The 23,732-nt window shown below is 39.0% G+C and overlaps 1 protein-coding gene across 3 annotated transcripts in view; it reads right to left on the reverse strand.

Moving 5' to 3' along the window:
- Positions 1 to 23,732, reverse strand: part of PLCB4 (phospholipase C beta 4) — a 185,729-nt gene that overhangs the window by 145,161 nt on the left and 16,836 nt on the right. For 2 of the 3 annotated variants that reach the window (XM_066177841.1, XM_066177844.1), the window contains exon 2: positions 20,728 to 20,787. The gene's annotated coding sequence lies outside the window, so the exon portion shown is untranslated. Of the gene's footprint in view, positions 1 to 16,360; positions 16,451 to 20,727; positions 20,788 to 23,732 lie in introns of all 3 variants that reach the window. The other variant, XM_066177843.1, reaches the window with a different exon arrangement.

Below are 23,732 nucleotides of genomic sequence, written 5' to 3' on the forward strand. Positions count from 1 at the left end.
GATGTCACTAAAAGCAAGGTACAACTTGAAGGGAAGGAACAGAACAAGATGGCTTTGTTTACTGGGCTCTGCAAAACTTCAGCTCTCTCCTGAAGCCTCCCTTTCATCCAGAGGAACACAAAGGTCAAACAAGGTGCTTTCTGCAGTTCTCAATCAACTTCCTCAGCAGTGCCTGAGCTGAGTTAATCACTGAGAAGGAACAGCTGAACGACCTGAAGCACAGAACAAACACTCCCTGCCTCTGGAAAAGCCTTTTGTCGGAAGTTGTGGGAGCTTCTCAGCAAAGACTGTGCCAGCTCTTCCTCCTCTACAATGGCAATGACCACTTAATGATGCAATTACGGTTCACATTTCTTTTCTATTTCTTATTGAAATAAACTATAGTATATCAATTTATCACTGAATTTTCACCTTCATGTCGCATTATTTTTAAAACATAAGGCGGAATTCCAATTCTAAAAATCAAAGTAAAACAAAACCAATGCCAAATCATCTCTTCACAGCAAGAAAAGGAGGGGTAAAGAAAAATAATCCATCATATATTGCATTTTACATTAAATAGCAAAATACACAGATTCAGTGGAGTAGAGGTAAGGGAGGATGAAGACTGCAGTAATCATTTTAAAAGGTATGACTTTAAAGCTTTTTCAGAGCAATTCTACTTTTTAATTTAGTTAAAAGGACAGATGAAAATTGCTGCATACTCCTTCACTTCCCAAATGTTCCTCACTGACTAACAGAAGGTTTATCTCTATTTTCATAAGCACAGGCTCCTTAACAAAGCCCAAAAGTGAGACTGACAACAGTTTTCCACACACTGAGCTTATTAAATTCTGATTCAGCAAAAGCAAACGCAGGGATAAATTCAGGGAAGCTGTTATTCACACTGCCATTAATGAAAACAGTCCCACAAATAACATTTGCTTGACATTTAACAAATCAAATCCTCTCCCGGTAAAATCATCCATTGAACAAAATACATTTAAAGGCCTTTTTTAAAACCTCAGAGGGGAATGAAATATTTTAGGTTTTGATGTTAGTGAGATTAATTAGTATTTATTTATTTTAAAAAACAGTAAACTACTGTGAACTCTAATCTGGGAAAAGCAACGCTTCTCTTGAAGAGCCGAAAAGTAAACATTCATCAATTTGGGTTGAAGTAACTCCCCTATTAAAGAAATATATTGAGAAAAATATTTTTGTCCTCTTTTCCTGTAGCCTACAAATAAGGAAAGTGTAGGAATATGGCTGGGCAAGCTTGAACAATGCCCTAATAAATATTCATAAAGCATTTGTTCTCCAGTACAGAGTTTACAAGAAGTGAAACTATACAGCTGCATATACCTGTCACAAACCTTGGCATCTGTTCTCTTTTAAACCTTAAATTGACAGTAGAGGTGTTTATAGTGTACATTACTACATTTAACAGATCAAAAACATAATCACTTATTAGCACGCCATCAAAAAGGTGATTTTTTTTTTTTAGTCAGAAAGGATGAAAAGAGCTGATGTATCCAAGAGAAACATCTTACTACAAAGAAATCTGAAGCAAATCTTAGCAAAGCAAACAAATAAATATAATGTTAAACTTATGTGGTTGCCCAATAAACATTAAGTGTGTCTCAGAGATGTGGATTTTCATTTTTATACAAGTTTATATGTTTAAAAGTAGCAATTTTTCCTCCAAAAATCTACTGGTAATCCAACTATTTGAGTCCTTAATTGAGCTAGGCAGTATGAAACACCACCTGAATAATGCAAACCGGTCACTATTCGTACTTATAAAACACAGTTTTTCCATGGATCGCCTCTGCTGAGTTTCCAAACTAAAATAGAAAAACTGTATCTCATTAACACTGGAAAATTTCCATGCCTTCTCATCTTTTCAAAATTTAAACTACTAATATGGAAAAAAACACATAATAAACCAAAATTAATCTTTATTTTTACAGTAAAAAAATGTTACAGCTCATGACCAAAAAACTATCCTTTAAAGCCTGTACTATAATTTACTGGAGCAGTGAAAAATCAGTACTGTTCCTTACATAAAGGTGTGTGGTAGCACCAGGAATAAGAGGTTTAATACTTCCTAACACCTCAAAACATCTTTGTGTGCTGGAATATGCTGCTCCCTCCATTTTCCATTTTCTCCTCTTTCTCTAGGTTTCAACTATACTCATTAACCAGCAGAATGACTCACAAATCATTACAAATGCATGTGCAGAACAGAGAGAATTGCCATCTCCTTGCACTGAGCTATTTCCCACCCTTCCCAAACCATCCTGTGGCACCTGGGGAAACCCACCTTTCAAAATGAAATTTCTCACATTGCCCTCAGGTAGCACATCTCTATCCCAGTCTTTTGTTTCCCATTTGCTACCAAAAAGCTATCCCCAGACTTGATGCAGTTCAATTGCTTTCCCACTTCCATGCCCCAACAGAACAGGAAGGGGAAGAACACAAAGAAATAGGACACAAAAAATGCAGCACACTAAGACAGCAGGACATCATATTTTTAAGAGCCAATTTAATTAACCTCACTCCCCAATAACTGGAGTCTTCAACTTCCATCCAAACTGCTATTCTAGTACGGAGGAATTTTGTTACATTTAGATATAGTGTAGAAGTAATGTTATTTTCATTTACGACATTCCATGAAGCTGCATGTGACACGGACAAAACATTAGAAACAAGAACATTACCCATCTGAACACAAATAACAAAACAAATCCAAGAAGCTACTTTTTACTGTGCTCTCCCTATTCCTCCCTCAGCAATTCATTTAATTTTATTATTTCATTTTCCTATTTTTTTTTAAAACATACTTCTCTCTCCTAGGACTGGGTAACCTTTAAATGGATCTCCAGCACAAGTGAAATGGGAACACGCCTGACTGACTATTCAAGAGAAAAAGTGGAGCTATAATTTACAGAGCACTGTCTAATGCACAAAGTAAACTGGGGAAAGACAGAAAAAATACCACTGTTTATTTTGTGGTCGCCTTCTGATAAATATAAAGGGCAAAGCTGAAAGCTACCAGTTGGAAGGTGACTTACAGTGTGTTAAATGTTACTGAGGAGAAATAAAAGGTTTCACTAGTTTGGTCTGAAACATGACTGACTTCCTAGGTTTTGCAGTTTTCCAGAAGCTGAGGAAAACCATGGCTAGGTCATGTCTGTCTCAGCTCCCCCCAGCCAGTGAGGCTGCACATGGAATCCACGTTCTGACCGGGATACTTTTCCAAAGTCACGTGGCAATTCCTGAAAAACCAAAGTGTTTTATAGAAAAAAAGTCAATGACAGCATGTTGTCCCTCAAGCCTGGTTTTCATGTGCCTAACAACCAATTTCCCAGGGCAGCAAACCTGTCCAGTGTCCTCCGGCACCCATAAAGTGCTGCCAGTGGTGCCTCTCAGTCTAGGACAGGCACATCCTCCTGCTCCCAAGCTGGATTCAGCAGCTCCACAAGGGAGAGCTCCCCTCAGACCCTGAGCATGGAGAACTCCATCTTGAACTATTAAAAATAAACTTTGGTATTATTGCATTACATTCTCCTCAGACTACTTTTGTTCTAAAATGGAACAGCTACTTATTTTCTGTTTGGACATTTTAGTGGGTTTTTCTTTCTTGTTCCTTCTTGCCTAAAGATTGGGTTTTCCTGTATTCCAGAAGGGTGTATGCACATAACTATATACAAATCCCCATGTGTGATTTTTATGCTATATAAGTTTTTATAATTTTATTTTATAAATATTTTTGAATGTGTTATTTACAGTTATATATTCTATATACCCATATGGATAGGTGCTGTTAGCAGGAAAGGTATACACAGAGATGATACAGGTAAATATAACGAAATGTTTTGTGTATTTTTCCTTCTCCATCCTACAATGAAGCATTTGTAATTCATCTAGGCAACGTACTGCTTATCCAACTCAAGGCAGTGGGGCAGGAAATCAAACCAAGGTGGGAGTTACTTCCTTTTTAGAACCTTTTTTTTTTCCATGTATTGCGTGTGTTTCGTTGTTGAGGTTTTTCTGAGATAGAGTGACATTAAGGATAAAAAAAAAAAAAAAATTGTAGCAACATATCCTCTGGAACCTTTTGTTGGCTTGGGGTTTTTATTGGTTTAAGTATTACAGACACCTGTGTGTGTCATGGAAGAGTTGGCATTTTTGCTTGTTTCCACAAGCACAAAGGTGAACGTCAGTCCAATAGATGCATTTACTGAAATATAAGTAAATACCAAGAACGCAAGGCTTCTCTCTCACTGACTGCCTTTACTGTGAACACTGATTAATGTGGAGCATATTTGTATGGTTAGAGATTTTACTTTCCTTAAGCCATAAGCAAAGAAATAGCATGAGAAAGGATTTCTAGACAAAGCCTTAGTGACTGCAGCACAGCAGTCAGGTAGGAAGCAGCAAGGAGAGCTGAGCCAATGAGCCAAAGTTTTATCAGACCTCCACCTTTTTCTGCCCTTCTGTAGGCAGAGCTGGGTGATACACACTGCAATTAACTGAAGGAATATTTTGATTTAAATTTTGGAATTTTAAAAAATTTAAAAAAAAAAAAAGGCAGAAAAGAGAAAAAAAGATCGAGTTCTAAAATGGTTCCGCTTTATTTCCTCTACCAGTTTTACATTTCTTTTTGCCACCCCCTGGTTGCCTTTTTACCCCTTCACAAAATAAAACTAGATCCATCTATTACAGCACAGCTGTGGAAAATATTCCACTGCCACCGAGATAAAGAGCCTCCCTGAGTTCATTCTGCAGGTTTGCCTCTGGCACATTGCGTGGTCCGTCTGCCTCGGAGGCTCAGGCTCTCTTTCTGAGACAATAACCTGACATTTCACTGCACTGCACTCCCTTTGATCCCAAGATACAGCATTTGCCTGTGTTTGTCTTTGAAAATAAGGCCTGAATAATAAATTCCTGAAAACTATTATGGCTGATCTGAAATCAGCTGCTTGTAGCTACTTTAGGGTAAATAATCCCCAGTCTTACTACCCGAACACAGAGGTATTTGACACAGCTGCCATTGTCCCTTGCCTTCACTCCGCCAAACTCTTTTATCTCTTCCCTGCCTTCCCTCACGATCACTTTCTCTTTACCTCTGTTGCAGCTCCTGATTCCTGGCTGCCGTTTCCAAGCGACCCCTCAGCCCTGAGCTGCCTTTCCTTTGAAAAGGAGCCTGCCAGGGGCAGCCGCCTGCAGGCTAACGGGACCGGGCTAGAGACCTGCCGATTTTTGGTGCTCAAGTTACTCATGTCTCAGTTCTTCTGTCGCACAAGTGCAAGGGAGGCTCTCCTTTGCTGTAAAAGAACCATCAGTTATGTCACAACCTCTGGAAAGCCAAATCACTTCATCTTTGCTGGCAGGAATACAGCTGTAGCAGCATGAAAAGGGAAGAAAAATGTCTTTTCCCAAGGAAAGTGACTTTTCTGTATCACACCACTAACGCTGTTTTCCTCAGGATAAAGAATGAAGCATAGACTTTGGATTGCAGTATAAAATTGAATAGTGCTCTTTCCAGACACAGAAAGCTCCTTCCTGCCCGAGGTGACAGCAGCCTCTGGACCATGAGCCAAGTGGGAATGGTGCCCTTGCTGCAGCTGAGACAGTGTGAGCCCAGCAGCGTCACACTCTGAATCATTCCGCTGGTAACAATGTGACACACAACACAAAACCGGGGGCTTTACCGGTCCCATGTACAGCCTAAGCTCCCATCGTTTTATTTATGTAATTTTTTAACAAAATGAATGTAAAAATGCTTTCGTGAACAGCTCAATGCCTTGGGTGGTCATGCATATACACGCAAATTCAGGCAAGTACAGTTTCATTCTCTCCTACTTTGTTCTACAATAACCCTGGATAATGGAACACTACCAAGATAAGAAAAAACCCATCTCTTACTTAGTATCTAGACTAAGACTACCCTAAATTGTCTTGTATGAAAACAATTATTCGAGTCATTCAACTGCCCTGCTCAGTGTTAGGTTTTGATATATCACAGCTCTCACTCGACAGCAAATCAAATGCAAGCTACTTCTTTTCCCTGAAGATGTGTTGCTCAAGAGGGGATTTTATTCTGTAGTCTGTAAGTGCCCTAGAATTGATATGTATATGTTAATGGAACAGTATATAAAGTCACCTCAAAGGCAATTGGTTTAAAATTGTAAACCCCTACAGATGGGATGTAGGGTGACAAGTTAATTTAAAATTAGATATAGTGCACACCTGATAATTGAGAGAAGTAGGAGGAGGGAGAAGAAGGTTACTGTTCTATATTTGAAAAGGTGAATCCCTCCTTCATGAGAGGATGAGAGGAAAGCAATCCAGAACCACACTGCAAGGATTTCCAGAGAGCTGCACAGGCTGGGGATGGGTGTTTTGGTGCTGATTATTGCTGCAGACTGTTTTCTACCTACGGCAATTATCATTTGTGGGATACCACTACTGTGTGGGATGAAATATAATACCAAAGGGAAGTAAGAGAGATTTAGCTTTCAGTTGTCAGATATGAGCACTACTTTGAGGAACAACAGCTAAAGAAGAGACAATGAGCAGAAAACACCCTCACAGTAGCTTCCAATTTTAATAACAGTTCTAATTGCTGACATTCAACTATTCATAGCCAGCCTCATGTTCCTGTTGTGCCAGGAGCGCTGGAGGGACTCTGAAGATAAGAGCTGCCATCCTGCCCTTGGAAGTACTTTGTCTTAAAAATTACTTGGGCCAATACTTGTGTGAAATCTCTCATACACACAATGTGAGCATCACACAAGTGAGGATATAAACCAAATAAACCAAACCCTGTAGGGTAAAGCAACATGCACAAGTGGGCCCCAATCCCAGCTCCTGAGACTCCAGCATGTTGCCTGTTGATTTACAGGACACCCAAGTTTATTTTGACACCTGACATGAGAACTGCAACTGCAGGTGAATACATACACACATTCAAGCACCAGCACTGAGAAAGCAAGTATGCAAACTGGACAGAACATGTCTAGAGATCTTTCATGGCTGAAGCAAAAGCAGAAACAGCCGTTTATCTCAACTCCAAAGAAAAGTAATATAAAAACATAATAAAAATTATGCATGCAGCACACAGGAAACAACAAGCAACTCTGACTCAGCACGGCTGAAATAAAATCTAAATCAAATCTCTGTACTGCCCTTTTCCCATTTTTACAGAAGAGTCAGCCTAAAAGCACAAGGATGTAAAAATGCTCTAGTTTGGCAAAATAAGTCACATTCCATAAAAGACTATTATTAGCTTTGTCACTGTTCTATTTGCCTTCAACGTCTTTTCTAATAAAACCTAGAAAAATGAAGGGCAATATAACTATTTCTAAATCTCTGTGTAAACAAAAAAAGGAATGTGCCTGTTTATTTTTTAGTCCAGAACTAAACACCACATCAATGATAAATTATTTAGGGAGCAGTCTGTGTTCATGCTGACCTTACCTGCCACTGACCGAGAATTTTCCATCCACACCAAATAGGGAACAGCTTACATGACACAAAGTTGATTTTTATAGTATCAGACAAATTTACATTTCTTTCTAAACGAAAAGTGTACAACAAACCTTATGGACAGCCTCCAAGAGGCCTTTGTCTTCTCCTGCATTACAAGGAGGAGCTTTTAAGTGCTGCCAAATGAAACTCCTAAGAAACATACCTTGGAACTACTGAAATACTGTGGAAACCATCAGTCACTGGGTCACACTCCCTTTATGCCAACAACCAACCAGCCACAGCCCCCCGTGTTAGATAAGCCTGCACTACCTATTTTCTTCCATATTAGCCAAAAATTATTTGAAGTAAAGTTTTGCAGCTTTTCCTCTTTGATTACTAAGTATCCTCCAGCCTCACATTATCCAAGGAGCCTCTGTGGAAAGAGCACATCCTATTCTTTGATGCTGCTGTAGAAGAAAGGGGAAACTGAGGAAAGAAGAAAGAGATGTTTGCATCTGTGAGCAAAGAGAGAAAGGGCACAGGAAATGGTAGGGGTGTGACAAAAACCCCCAGGGCCCTTATCCACATGCAAAACTCAGATGCACATGTGAGATGCTGTGGAATTGAGGAAAAAACAGATCATGGGTCACAAGCACACACACACACACACACATAAATATATATATATCAGAGATTCAAAGTTCTCCATTTTAGGTTTGATATGTCCTGGTTTGAGTTATTTTTATTAGCAGTAAAATGAATAAATAAATAAATAAAAGTGATATTTCTTTCCTCAGTACAAAATGGTACATGCCATGGTTAGATTTTACATCATAACCACTTGTATGTTGAGTATCAGCACAAAAGTCAAAATAAAAGGGTATAAGATACAGGGGTTTCATGGCAAATGCTGTTTGCCACTTTTCTGGGTGTGGAACATCTCTTTTTATGTCTCCAGAAACAAAACAGATTCAAACACACATGGTGCTTTGGAATTTTGAAGGAACTCTGTGTTTTGCTGACCTTTAATTTAGTTCTGAACACTGACTGTTGTGGTCCAACACATCTACCCCAGCGAGTGCAAAAGATGTTTACCTACACACTGCTCTACCCTGTTATTCAGCAATTCTGCAGGAATGCTTTAATTCACTGGCCCCTGGGAGTGGTCTGTAACATCTCCCATAACTCAAAAAGCAAATTAACACAGTATGGGAAAGCACCTCGCTGCAAAATGCTAAACAACCATTATGTAGCAGCAGTGGACTGCACGTGGTCAGTAAAAACAAGGGAGAAGAACCCACTTGTGATGGAAAGCACATTATCCGTGACAAAGCTAAGAACTACTTCCAGCAGCATCAGACCAGTAGTAACCTCAAGTTAACTTTTAATTTGTTTTAACTTATTAGTTAGACTTGTGCCTTATTAGTAGGCACAGCAGGTGAAGTCCCGGCATCCCAAACTAGAAGAGAAATGCTCCCATTCATGTTAAAGCAAAGATCTGGAATTTAATCTGTTGTCACAGTAGCAAATAAATACATTATTCACTTTTGTACCCCCTGCTAAAAGCAGAATAAAGGTATAAAAGAAGTGACCACATGATTTGCTTGGTTCAACAGGGTGTAGAAATTCCAACTTGCTTAGCTTTGTATTACAACTCATTAGAGAAGCCACAGGAGAGGAACTTCTCTCTTTATCCTTCTGCACATGCATGGAGATGGACAAAATTTCCTTTGCCACCTAACAAGAGGACCTAAAACAGCTTCCTCAATTATTGGTATTTTCTGTTACAGGGCCAATTCAGGGTTCTCTTAAATAAAAGCAGACTACAAATATTTCCTCTCATACAAGCCAAACGGAGAAGAGAACAGCAGGACTATCTGCACCCATATTGAATTCAAGGGAAGATCCTGAGGCGCATTTCTTCACATCTTTCAAGAAATGGAAGTATTGATTTGCTGTGTTAGAGTCACACAAACCCCCAACCCATCGCCACAGTCCTGTATTCTACCACAGTTTCTCTTTTCATATTTGTTTCCTGATTGATAAACAAAACTTTGCCACTTCTTGAAATTGCTCAGTACAACTGGAGTGGGAATGGCAACCCCGGCCTGGTAAAGGATTAGCTACTTCTTAAGAAGCAAATCATCACTGTGTTTGACCAGTATCACTTTTCTGATGCTCTGCTTTCCCACATCAGTACAAGATACGAACATGAGACACTCAAGCACCAAAGTAAAGCGTTTCAACCACAACCTGCCACAGGAGCTGCAAGACTTTGTGAAAGGACCTGATCATATCAACAGTTGCCAACTAAGTTAATAAATTGAAGTGACCCACGGGGGAAAAAAGGTCAAAAGAAAAACAGTAAGCAAAAAAAAAACCTTCCACAAAACCACCACAATACAAATTTAAACGGCTTCTTCCTTAGAGCCTGTTAATGCAACTAGAAAATCTGGTCCCACTGATGTTAGCAGGCTATACAGCAAACTCATGATCTTTATATTTTACATCAGGGGAAACTCAACTGATATAAAATGTTATTAGTGCCTGTGAAGTGCCCTGGCTGAAAAGCTGTCCAGGGATTAGAATAATTAAAAACTATTCAGGCTCTGCCCCTTAAATCTGATTCTACTCCAATAAAACCATTCAATTTTTTTCTTTCAACTGTGAGAAGGATTTGGCCTTAAATTACAATACTCTGATAGCTAAATTTACAGAATTAGCAATACCCTGAAAATGTAAAACTGCAGAGAGAAAAGAGAGCTCATAAAAAATAAACCTTATGGGATTGTCAATTAAGATATTTTAGCTTCCCAACTTAAAATAAATGGAAAATATGCCATATGAACCTCTGTAGATATTCAATCATTTTATTTTTATTATATTGAGACCCATAATTGTACCTGGAAGGAAAGAAAAACTGGATCACTTTGTCCCCATTGGTCTAAAAGCACAAGTACCATCAGGAGACATACCTGACTCTCTGGCAGAATGAGCAGTGATGAGACCTGCATTAGCAAAGCTTCAGATGGAGAAAAAATAACTAGGACAGTCAGAAAAATTTCAGAGGATTTAATTGTTCACGCAGCCATGGAATAAAATCCACACCGTTTTGAATGTTTAACGAAGCCACAGCCATGTAAGGAGTGCAGTGCACACCCAATCAAATATAAATACTGCCATGTACTTCACTACACATGCTGAATAAAACTACTTTCAAACACTAATTTCACCTTCTGTTGTGTGCCCCATACTCCAAACTTAGGATTTGCTCTGGAAAACTTGTTTTGGACGGTACCCTGCAGTCTGTAGCAGGCTACGAAAAACAGAATCCTTCATGGAATCACATGTGTATGGGTTTCACCAGGTAGGTTTGACAATTTTGCCTTTATCCCTTCCTCACAACATTTGCATAGAAATAATCTTCTAGGTAAAAACAGCTTGACTGGAGTTAATAATGTCCCCTCACTGAACTGAGGTGTTTAAGCTTCTGAAGAAGAGTAATTTGCCTGTGGAAAGAACTTGAGTATAAAAAACCAGCCAAGACAAAGGGTCTTTGCACTTAGCATTAAGCATTTATCACAGTGACAATGGAAAAATAAAGAAATGCCGAAGCAGGAAAAAAAACTATTCCCAGGAGGACAAAACCAAGACTGAAGTTTAAAGTCCACCAACAGCCTGCTCCCGTCCTTCTCTTTATTTACACGTGTGGTCAACTGCACCAGAACACACTCACTACAAAAATGTTTGTGCAAGAAAGGCCTTGCTGGCAATGCTGCTTGAAAAATTGTCCTGAAGGAACTTTTCTGTAAGAGACATTTTATGAAGGCAGTCTTGCTATAGCTCTAATCACTGCAAGCAGCAAAACAACACCTCCAGTCAGGCAGAAGCAGCAGCCCTCCTAGTGCAGCCCATAAAATCAGGGTAGACAAATTTCTAACAGCCTCCTATTGCAGTGCCAGACTTGTCAATATTTCCCATTTACAGCTCCTCTAAAAGGAGTAATAAACCATCTGCATCTCTGTTTAAGTAAAGCTTACAGAAAACACTTCACTGGAAAAGGGACAAAAGTTTCAAGTAAAGAATGGAACGAAAAATGTTTCTACACTTAAAAAATCCCCAGGGGAGGAGTGAATCTGAGCTCTTTACTTCATTGCCTTTTGTATCTTCCCAAAGTGTCTTACAAACCCCAAGTACCTGGCAGAGCCAGACCTCGAAATGGAGCTGACAAAGTGCAGCAAACATTTTGTTTACCAGAGAAATTTATAATTCAATTTGCAGACATTTGCAAATGTTAGCATTCAGACTGCTCTCCTAATGGGTTCTTTAACAACTCAGGATATGCACAGGAACTGTGGATGTATCAGGATAATCATTCTCAGGAGTAAATAATTCCACCTAGCCTTTTAGTAATGTTTTAGCCTCAAAATGACAAGCAGAAAAAGCCTTTTCAAGCAACACAGACTCTTGTTTCTAAGGAAAGCTCTCTGGTTGATACGTTACACAAGTAAGAAAACCCAGTATTAGTTAGTAATTTCTAACTAATTATATCCTGAAGATTTGTTGTGATGTTTGGAAAATCTCTGGATGGTTTAGTTACTCCAGTCTTTGGTGTTGAGTGCAGATGTGCAATGCCCCTCAAAGGAAACTACAGATTATCTTTGTTGGGGGCAGGTGAAAAGCAAAATTAAAATTTCGTTTGCAGTAAAATTTTCCTTTTGAGGAAGGTTTTCAAATAACTTTTAGTATTTCCTATCAAGTTATTAATTTAAATTACTTCAGCAGTCTAGCAAAACAATCAGTCTATTAGACTTCATTGTCAAATTCCAAATAAAGCTTACAGACAACTCCAAATGTCAAAACATGCTACATACCATGCAACTATGGGATCACTGAAAAAGAAGATACTGACTTCAGTGTGAAGAGGAACAAAATGCTTTTAAAAAGATTTCTTAATAAAACCCCAAAAAAATCCTAACTGAAACCCAGCCAACATTTCAAGATCCTCAAGCAACTAAGAGAGTTCAGGTACAAACTTCCAAAGCTAGAGAGAAGGAAGATTACTTTTTTCACCTTTCTGTAAAGTGTCAAAATGTAATATTAATTCTTCCTGTTCTCAGAAAATCTAAAGAGGACTACCAAGCTATTAAACCTTCTGGTGGATCATTTGTGGTATGAGTTATTAGCATAATTGGGGGCACACTTTATTCTGACCTTTGCAAAACTTTCATTTCCCAAATGTGATAGATACAAAGTGCTTTTATAATACCAATAATGATTATTTCCTATGGGAAACTGCCAATTATAAGTTGGTGAAAAATGCTATATCAGATGTACATTGAGAAAATGAACACACCTACCAACAGTCAGACTAATTAAAGCCATTCTTCAAACATTAATAAAACTTTTCCCTTCCATGAAATACAACCTGTACATTTTAGTCCAGCTCTATCCTTGCCAGGCCATTCTTTCAACAATAATAAATGTTTGATTAGTGGTTAAATCACTAAATCACTAAATACATTTCTGCTGTATTTCTTTCACTGGCAGTAAACCAACACGTGGGAAGCGGTTTTAACATTTAACCACTTGACTCGAATTCACATTGTTTATATCAAATCACATCAAGTGCTAGCAAAAATACTCAAGATAAGGAAACAAATCTCATGTTCTGGACACAATTCTTAAAGGGAAAAAAAAAAGCACAGCAAAGATAAGCAGTAAACTGTCAAAGAACTTGAGGTTTGCGTTTATAATATTGGCTCCAGCACCTCCTGCTGCAGCCACAAGTACAACAGGTAGTGGCTTCAATGGCATCATCTCCTGCTCTGTGTCACCTGCTGTCCTGTGTCACCTGCTGCCAGCTCCTGTGAACTGCCAGGAAAAGAAGGGACAAGGAGGGAAAGCACAGCCAAGACAAAACTGCTGAACACACTGGGCAGAGGACACGACAGCTGCCCTCCCATCAATATACCATCACTTTCACAGCAAATTCAGTGCAAATTAACATAGAAAAGAGGAATATTAATAATGAAAAAACTGATTCCAGATTATAATAGAAGAGCCTCCATGCTGATATATTAGTGATGAACAGAGGAAAGCCTCTTATTTCCCTCAAAAGATGCACCTGGAAACGACCTCAAACTGCTTAACATTTTAAAAGGGTAAGCTTTCTGGTTCACCATCTGTGTTTAAACACAACTTATAAAGAAAAAAGATTCTATAGAATCCAGGCAACAAATTGTTCAATTCAGACATGTAAAAAAAGGCCAAAAGAAAAATATTTTTAAACCATAGAAGTTTATTTTTTTGATTTGTCAGAATATCTAGGTAGTTACTTCCTACATGCTTGACACAACAACAAACCATAAAGACCTGCACAGAAGGAAGGAATCCCGCTACTTCTCAGGCAGACAAACCCAAAAGACTTGTAGACAGACTTATATGGCCAGATGTTCACAACCAGGAGCTGGATACACATGTGTGACCATCTGATATAATGAGGTAAGTGAAATGCTGCTTCCTTTGTAAGGAAGGAATCTGTTCATCAGGTCATTTATAAAAACACCCACTGCAAACCAAGCATAAATGGTCAAAGTCTTCCAAGTGTACAAAAACGTACAAATGTCCAAGAAAGGGGTGCTGCAGACCTTGAAAAAGCAGTTTCTACATCAACACAAGAAATACTTGCAGGATCTACAGTAGCTCCAGAGATGTCCTCCCAGCTGCTAACCCAGGCTGCAAAAGATCCCATTATGATCATGTTTAGGATCCAAATTCTCAGTCTGGTACAGATCAAAGAGCAAAAAGTGCAGTTATGAAACCTAAGTAGATTTGCTTGCCACTTTTCATTCTAATGTTTAACAAGTCATATTAGTTTTGAGAGGAAGAAACAGCTAAAATATAAAAAAAACCTGAAAAGTGGCATGTGTGTCATTAAGCAATAAACAACATTCCCCATTTGTCTGTCTTTCCCCTTTGGGTACAGAAAATAACTAGCCAGCAGCCTCATCACTCCACATACTGTACCTTTCAAAACTTGGCACAGCACCTCTTACACATTGTGTTTCAGATCAAACAGCTCAATACGTGCTTCAGAGATCTGGCAGCAGTTCTTTCGGGAGTTATTTCCTACTTTCCTGCCTTGTACAACCTGTTGAGCTTGGAAAATTTACACTTAGTAGGTCCCAAATATGTACACAGAGAAAGAGGAAACCATAATAACCACGATTATAAATGAAGTTTTGAATGTCAATTCGATTTGCCACAGGTATTTCCATTGCCTCCAAGAAATCATCCTGATGTGGAAGAGCACGTGCCACTGTCTCAGCCTGCAGTTTTCACAGGTACTGTGATCAAAAGTGATTTCTTTGGGTAAGCAGCTGCAGTGGGGCAGACTCCATATAGCACAGACACACTCCCTATCCTCTACTGCAATACTCCTTTCACGAGCAAAATTACAACAGATAAGATGAAAAGCAAGCTCTGGGAAAGCCGGAAGATACTGAGAAGTTTTGCCTTTGATTAGCATCTGTTTACAGATCTCATTTTTTTTTTTACTTTCAACCAAATATTGCTTCTCCATATCAGACTACAAAAGCAGTAAGAGCAAATGTCCCTCTGAAATTTTCCATAATTTTACAGTTTAAAGTCATTGAAAATACTGAAAGAAAAATACTTTCAGAACACAATGCACTTTTGGCAGTAATTCAGTCGTTTTCCTTTTTGACTTTGCCAGAAAACAGTAAGGGTTAAAGTGCATGAATGCACTATTCCTGTGACATAAGAAAACACATCAGTTTTAAAAGAGAGCATCCAACAGGCCAGTAATCTTGCTGTATCAATAGTAGGCCTTGGCACATGGTTTCAACAGGAGAAGAGAGTCAGAAATGAGTAAAACATTTTGTCCAAACTCAGCTGTGCACAACCTCTTGCTTTCTTTCCCACCACGTAGGTATTTCCTGTATCTGACAGTTTTATTATGACATTCCCCACTTTTGCTACCTTGCTTCCTTTATCTTGCAGCTCTCCCCATACTTTCCAGATCATCCTGCTTATTCTTTCGCTCTCCATTTCTCTCATAATTGGCCTCTGTTGAAGTCAGTGGCAAAAATCCCACTGATGTGTCTGCAGTGGTATCCCTTGGGAATGTGGGAATGCCACTCACCATCTCTGCCGCCCCTGCCCTCCAGCTTTGGCACTGAGTCGTGCCAACTTTGTGTAGGCTGAGAAAAAAGGGAAGAGTTTCCTTCCTCCTCTCCCTTCTACTGCACTCTCTCCATTTCCAGACACACACCCCTGCTGGATGACTACAGCTGACTCTTGTGCTCTGGTTTGCTCCTGGATCCAATGCAGTCCACTAGGAAAACAGCCAGAAAAAAGAAAAGAAGGGGGAGAGAAAGAACTCCAATATGTCTTAAGACAGCTGAACCTGCACAGAACAAAATGGTTTGCAAGAACCTCACTTCTTTCAGGTTTTGCTGAGGCCAAACAGTACACGGTGCCTTTTTGTGTCACTCACTTTCTGACCTGTTCTTCCCATACTCTGCACTTTTGGATACTAAATCAGGTCTCCACACATTTTAAAAGAAGAAGGTTTAATTTCAGGCATTGATGAAATAGAAATTGTGAATAAAACAACCCTATGACGTAGTTCTTTACAAAATCTTTTCGAAAAACATCAAATAGCCTTTCCTTCCTGGTGAATGGCAGATAAATCTTTCAGGGGACAGTTTTACAAGGCAGTCACTTAAAGAAATACACAGACAAAGAAAACAACCTTTCTCAGCCTAAGACAACTCTTATCATAAACAACTAAAATTTACAGGATCCAAGATTTGTTTCCTCCCTTTTTCTGCATTAGAATGTCTGATGATTAAGGCATGGTTGCAGACAGACCTACCACAGACCAATTTGAGGCAGCAGTCTGGTAAACTTTGAAATCCTCTCCAGAATCCACCAGTCTCTCATTCTTTCACCATTAACTTTTGCTCTGGCAGAAAAAATGAAAACTGACTCAGATTAAAAAAAATAAAAAAAATCACAGAATTATGGAATAGTTTTGGTTGGAAAGATTTAACACTGGTTAAATATCATCTACTCCTGCAATGAGTAGGGACACCTTCAACTAGACCAGGTTGCTCAGAGACACCAACCCAGCCTAACCTTGAATGTTTCCAGGGATGGGGCACCCACAATCTAACTGGGAAACCTGTTCCAGTGTTTCAACATCCTCATTGTGAGAAATGTCTTCCTTGTGTCGCACCTAAATATAGCCAGTTTCAGTTCAAAGCCATTATCCCTTGTCCTATCACAAGACCCTACTAAAAAGTTGGTCTTCATCTTTAAGACCCTCTTAAATACTGAAAGGTGGCAATAAGATCCCCTGGAGCCTACTGTTCTCCAGACTGGAAATGACCTTTTCGAATGTTATTTATCAGGTCTACTTTTGGGCCAGCCCAGTCCCTGATTCACTCCTCACACAGGCTTTTGGTGTGAACAAGCATCCAGGGACAAGAAATTAGTCTCCATTCCCACTCCCAGCCTCTATTTTCCTTATTACAAGTGTCAGTGTAAATGTACATGAAACTACAAAGAACCTGACAACCAAGACAGTCACAAGTGCCATAAATTATCAGTATGCTTTTGTTATCACTTGCTTTTTAGCTCCCAGAGCTCTGCCTCCTCTCTAAACCAACAATCTTTCTCAGGCTGAGACCTTTGCCGCTGTATACATTTTCTGCCCCTTCCATGCTCACCTCTCTCACATAAATGTCTGCACAATGCTGGATTTTGCTGTAATTAAACAGAGCAGTCTTCCAAAGAAAAGCACGAAGACAACAACATGATCACAAGCAGCAGGGAACATTTGGAAAACAATACTTCATCTGGATGCAGTAAGCTTCATTTATTTTTCTTTTGCCTCTCTATTTTTGTTTTATACTGTTGACTCCAAGTTTTAATGACCGAAGATATTTTAAGCATTCCTGACCTAGAAATGTGCTAAGAATAAGAGAACTTTATTATAAAGAAAACATTTGCCATCTGAAGGGAAACTCAGTGTATACCCCACCTTAGGAAGCTATGCATGTTGCTTATGAACAGTAGATAAGTTTTCAGACCTAAAAGAAATAAGTTTCCAGAAGACAGAGATGACATGGATAAACAATCAGATGGGCTGTAAGATTCAGTGGACCTGATTAAGTGAACAGTTGGGGGATTAATGGCTGAAATGGATGGAAAACCCAGCTGAAGTAGAAAATACCCTCCCAAAATATGTTAATTGCTGTGTTTTCAGGGACAGTAAGAAGATATCCAGTGGAGATACAGCCTAAAGAGGAGTGAAAACCTCTTTACTTTGACAACAGCAATCTGAGCAATGGCTTTGATCTCTAACAAGAAGGGCAACTTTTCTTTATCCTCTCCCCTATAAAGTGCCACTTCCATTTGGGACCAGTTACCATGCCCTTTATAATGACCAGGCAGCAAATATTTGGGACTAAAACTCATCCTAAATTATGCTCAGTAGATGTGAGAGTTCCACACTGGCACAAGAAAAACAAGTGCAAAAATATTTCTGTGATTGCAGCAGGCAGACTACACAGAAAGAACTTCATCAAGGTTTGGCCAAGGAATGCTGCTCTTAGCTCCCCAACTCGGAGATACAGTGACACACAAGTACCCTCAGGAGCACAGGCAATTTAATCAAAAATGCACATACCAAATATTCAGTCTCAGTCCTTCACAAAGGCTGCAATTCTGTAAATATACCACAGGGATCTTAATTCACCTCCATAAAAATCAACCATGAAATGTCGATGAATAAAATCAATGAGCTAACTGTGAGGAACCGTACATTGTTTTAATTATTACTCCAATCAGGAATTCCCAGTGAACATCATGCCCAGTTTCACACTACAAACTTGAACTGGGATTCAGCCCTCCTTCCTTTCAACACTGTTGGAAACCATGGTTTATTTAAAGGATTTTCTTTGGTAGTTTTCTCTTCAGCTCAATCTCTTTCAGACTAGGAGAGGGGTCAAAGTTCCTGCAGCTCCTGATTATTCAATAACATGACTAATGCTCTCCTAAGGGGAACATGATTACAGGTAAATGATGTGTTATGATAAAGGCACCATCTCCCATTTGCACAGCCCTGTCCTCCCACCCACCACTATGTAAACACAATAAACCTTGGAGGACTCACTGCCTGACCTCACCTCCTGAAGAAATACTGCCTGGAATCACACTGTAATGAAACACAGGATAGCACCGAATGGCCCCATTTAATCTTTAACAATATGATATTTTAACAGGCTTCTACGCAGAAAACCTCTCCCAGGCATCCTCAATGCAACCAATATTAACGGCAGCATGCTGCTCACAGACCCTAAAACTGGCTGTACAAATTGTGACTGCCTGGGGCTACTTCTGTTTTGTCATTGAGTCAAGTTCTCTTCATATTTACTTGATGCAAAAATCCAGAAGTTCTGAAATTTGCTGTTCCTTTTTTCACAAAGTTTTTGAGGTCTTTGACTTTCAGGATGGTGTGGAAGAGCCTGTGGCATATCCTTCTTCATGCTTTGTTTAAGTTGTTAAAAAGAGGATCCAGTGGAAAATGAAAAGCAACATCCCTGACTTCCTTCGCTAACTCCAAAGGGGCTTTTCCCTCTAATATTTACTCTTATTTTGAAAGCATCAAATATAACAGACACTCTAGGTAAACTCATTGATGTCCTATTCCTTTATCAGTCTTAACAAATGAGCCAACAGTTCTGCCATTGATGGGAATTCATTATAAGTCTCTCATTAGTAAGATTTCTACTGTTACACCTGGATAAGAAGCCAGCCCTATCTGTATTTGAAGACCATTGCTCTACAAAGATATTTACAGAAGTTTCTACTTTCCAAGAAGGTTATTTCTGGCCAATGTAGGCTTATTTTTTCTTTTTTAATTATTTTAAACTGTACTTGTGCCCACAGAAGAATTATTTTTATCAGTTACAAATAAACAAACCAACTGTGACAGAACACCAGGTCACAGTGCAACAGATTCCCAAATGCTTGTGGCATAAACTACACAGATAAACCAACAATCCAGGAGTGAAAAACAAGACAAACAAGTCTGTTTTAATCACTAATGCCAAGGTAGGATAGGTAGAGCCCTGTCTACAACCTTTGTACCATTACGTCTAATTCTACACTTCCGGATAAACCCCACAACATCCTTTGGTGTCAGTGACTTTTTCTGCAATGAAATTTTCCTGCTAAAGATCCCTTCAGAGCAGATCCATCAGCAACTGGCATCCTCATCTGAGATTTTTCATGTGATTTCATTTCAGATGACATCAGAGAATTCTCATATGAATTTAGGTGTGGTTTTAGATGAACAACAAAAAGCAAATGCAGCATCTCATCATTATCACTTCCAAAAATTCCAGTGAGAAGAGTAGTGCATGAAGCCTGAGCCCTGCTCTGTGCCTATGCACTAGGACAGGAATCAAAGAACTCATCTAAGCTAAGCTTGAGGTCTCAGTCAGGATTAGCCAGAATCTAACATTTGCCACAACAACTTTTTGAGCCTGCTCAAGGCCTGGATTGCTAAAGCAACTGGAATCTTGTGCCAGCTTGGTGCTTCTGGAGGAAAAGTCATTTTCAAACAGCAGAAGCCAATAGGATAGGAATCCTCTATGCCAGTGGGATGGATAAAATTTTATTCAGACTAGGAAGAGAACATAAATTGGTATGCAAGTGACCTATCCCTGAGTACTAAAAAAAAGTAAAAAAATTGTTCTCTACAAATATAAGGTGAGAAGAATCTGCTGGAACCACACAGAGGCTCCAGAACTTAAATTGACTTTGCAGCTGTTTAGGACTGTTCACCACTGGAGTTTATTGGGCCTGAGGGGGGACACACAAAAGAACAATTTCTACTCATCCATACTTTCCAGAATGTTAGACTTCAAAAAGATAAGGCCTCTGAGAACTTAGAATACTCTCATCTGGCTGTGTCTGATCAACCTCACACACACAGCCTTCCTTGATGTCAGGATATCTGGTTTCAGGAGAGCACAGCATCCTCTGAATTTGCAGTTATGATCTAAGTTGCTAGTAACTTCTCTCTCTCATGAACCCCAGCTGCTGCTTTTTCAGAACACATTTTTCATTCTGTTGATATGGACATTGAAGCAGTAAACCATAGTTTAAATGTGAAGTAGATAATCTAGTAAAAGAGAGAATTAAAACATTAAAAGAACAGAAAATGCATACCTTTTGAATATCAGAAATTGTTCCGTAGAAATTCACATTGTAGAAATCGTCTTCCTTTCCCTTAAAAAAAAAAAAAAAGAAAAAGAAAAGCTTTAATTGTGCATATTCCTATTTAATTACCTAATAAAATCACAGTAAACTACTTAAATACTGTTTTCCCCCCAGAAATAATTTCTTCTTATGGATCAGAATATTTACACTGTAGCAAACAAATGCTGTGGGCTCAGTGAGTTTTTGTTTCAAGTTCATTTTATTTTGAAATTCCTGTTACTTAAGCAGAAGCATCATAGCTGCAGGTGACACGAACACATGGTGCCCATTCTTCCAAGCATTTAAAACTAGGAAGCAACACAATGGAGACCAAGGATGGAGCAGTGTGTCAGGAGCAGGGAAAAGAAAGTATTTTATTTTGAGAAATATAATCAGGTCTCTTTATCATCCCAGCTTTGGGTAAAAAGTAAATTGTAACATTGTTATTAGTGCTAGAATATATTTCCTCCATTGCTTTTGCCAACACTTTGGAAGGATGGAAGCATCTAGTTCTGTCTTTCCCCTTGTTTGGCGGGGGAAGGGGCAGCACAGGGGCATCCCACACTTCTGTACCTCTGGGCAGTACAGGTGGGCAGGATTGCTTTGGTGGTGTTACTTATTACCCCTCTTCTTTTCAAATGCACAAACCCAAACATTTCCATCTGTAAGACATAGGCATGAGACCTTAAAATGGACATGAGCACAACAGCCCCTCCGCAAGTAAAGCAGCAGGCTTACACAAATAGCAATGAAAATGACAAAAGGGTGCTCAAAAATGAAATCAAATAAAATTCAGATTAGAAATCCATGTTTGATAAGAGACAATTTTTTTTTTGTGAAAAAAAAAACCCCAAGCGTCTTCAGTATTATTGAAAATAATATGAAATTGACTGTTGCTTTTTCAAATGAATTTCTATCAAGAGCTCCTGCACATTAGATCAGAAGGTGTATTTTTCTCTCTTCCATCAAGCTTTATCTTTCTTGCTTTATAGAAAAAATAAATTGAGGCCTAAAATTGAGAACATCTCAATATGCACTAGGGTGCATACATAGAACTAAATTTGACCTGATACTCTTCAGTTTTATGAGGTTTAAGTTTTATGAGAAGAAAAAAAAAAAAAAAGAAGAAAAAAAAAAATCTCAATATTAGAAACAGATTGTAGAAAACAAGTGTCTCAGCCAAGGGAAGCCAGAGCATGTTGTGGGTCTAGCATTTGCTTTGAGAACTCATGGTACATAAAACACCCCGAGTATGAGACCAGAGGGACTGAGAACCACAGCAATTACAATTACAGCAATGAGGGCAGTTAAAGAAAATAGTTTCCTCTTCTGTTAAATCCTCCCAAAGTTGCCAAAAACATCTATTAAAACAGAAGTTGTTCCAAATCAGAAACAGCGATGCTGAGAGGATGATACTTTGTTCTCATTAAATATTGACAGCACGCTCTTCTAGTAAGAGACTACACAATGATTTCACTTATTTTTTTAATGCCTCAAATGCTTTCATTTTGCTTCGCACTTTCAGACTGACCTCAGCGGCTCATAATTACATGACAAGATATCACTGGGTCTCTAGGACTTCTCAGCTTCACACAAAAGCATCCTTACTCTTACTTCTGGGTCAACTTCATGCTAAAATAAACTCCCTGTTCAAAACACGTCTGTGCTGGGAAAACAAAGACATGACAGGAATATTTTCAAGTATACAGATTACTCTGTTAGTCTGTTAGTAGAGATACACCTCAGACATTTTTGTTCTCTTGCAGATTGCGGTCAGATTTCAACAGGGTTACATCAGCGTCGGATCCAGCCCAGCTCCACTGGAATCAGGAGCATCCCACCATCCCTAATGCACATAACAGGAACAGAACCTGCTTCCCAACTGGTTTTAATCATCCACAGCTTTCTGGACAGAATTGCCACTGGGCCCTGAAATTTCTCATGTTCCATGTAAACACATGAGTACAATCTCATAAATTTAATGAAGAAAATCAGTTTCCTTTTAGTTATGTAAATACCAAAAATCTCACTCTCTCTGTCTTTTCACCAGTTAAGTATTTCTTCAGAAGCTTGTTTGGGTCCAAAATCTCCAGTGGCCCTTTCAGTGAGACTATAAATTCTTTGAGGGAAACACTTAGAGCCAGAGTGAAGTGTCACTTAGAGAAACCCTGAGCAGTTTGTAATTCACAGTAACAGGACAACTGAGGGAGGAATGGACAGCGGCTGCAGCCTCAGCTTTACCCTTCATTCCAGAGCTGGATGTAAAGGCTAAAGTACAAAAACCCTACAGTTTTCACTTTTCTCATATTCAAAAAAAAAGAAAAAAAAAAGTTTAAAACGTGAATAAGCTGGTCTTCAGTACCTTGATGTCCGTTTTTTAATTTTTTCTAAAGGATCTTTAATTTGATATTCCTCTCTTCCTGAACACCTAACCAGATATCACAGGATTTCAGCTGCACCTGAACACCAAAGCAGGTGTGGATGCATCAAATTCTGATGTGCCCAGTGTTCATTCTGGCTACAACACACATTCCTTCACTACTGTTGAGTAAAGCACAATGTGTTTCTTCACTTGTCACCTGGCCTTTCCTGTCACCTTAAATACACCCCATGGGTTTCCTCTCTCTTCACAACCTAAACCCCCTTATAACTCACCAGGACAGCATGTATTTTTGCAAAAGACCCAGCTACATCATAATAATCCTTCAAAAGGATGGATGACCTTCATCAAGACTCTGGGCTTGACAACAGATTTTTTTTTTCTTTTATTTTCAAGCAGAAAACAAGTTTTCATCCACAGGGATCCATCATTAAAGGTTCTTTTTCACCTGTCATTCTGAAATGCTCAGACAGAATGACGTGACAGGAACACACTTCTGCAAGTCTATGACTTTCCCATTGATGGACACTTGGTTAAGATAATCACCTCCTTCAGCTACCCAGAGTATAACTTTAGAATTCCAATAAGGACCTTT

This window comes from Chamaea fasciata, unplaced genomic scaffold, assembly GCF_029207755.1.
Source record: "Chamaea fasciata isolate MVZ Bird 193981 ecotype frontalis unplaced genomic scaffold, bChaFas1.0.hap1 SCAF_3, whole genome shotgun sequence".
Taxonomy (NCBI): domain Eukaryota; kingdom Metazoa; phylum Chordata; class Aves; order Passeriformes; family Sylviidae; genus Chamaea; species Chamaea fasciata.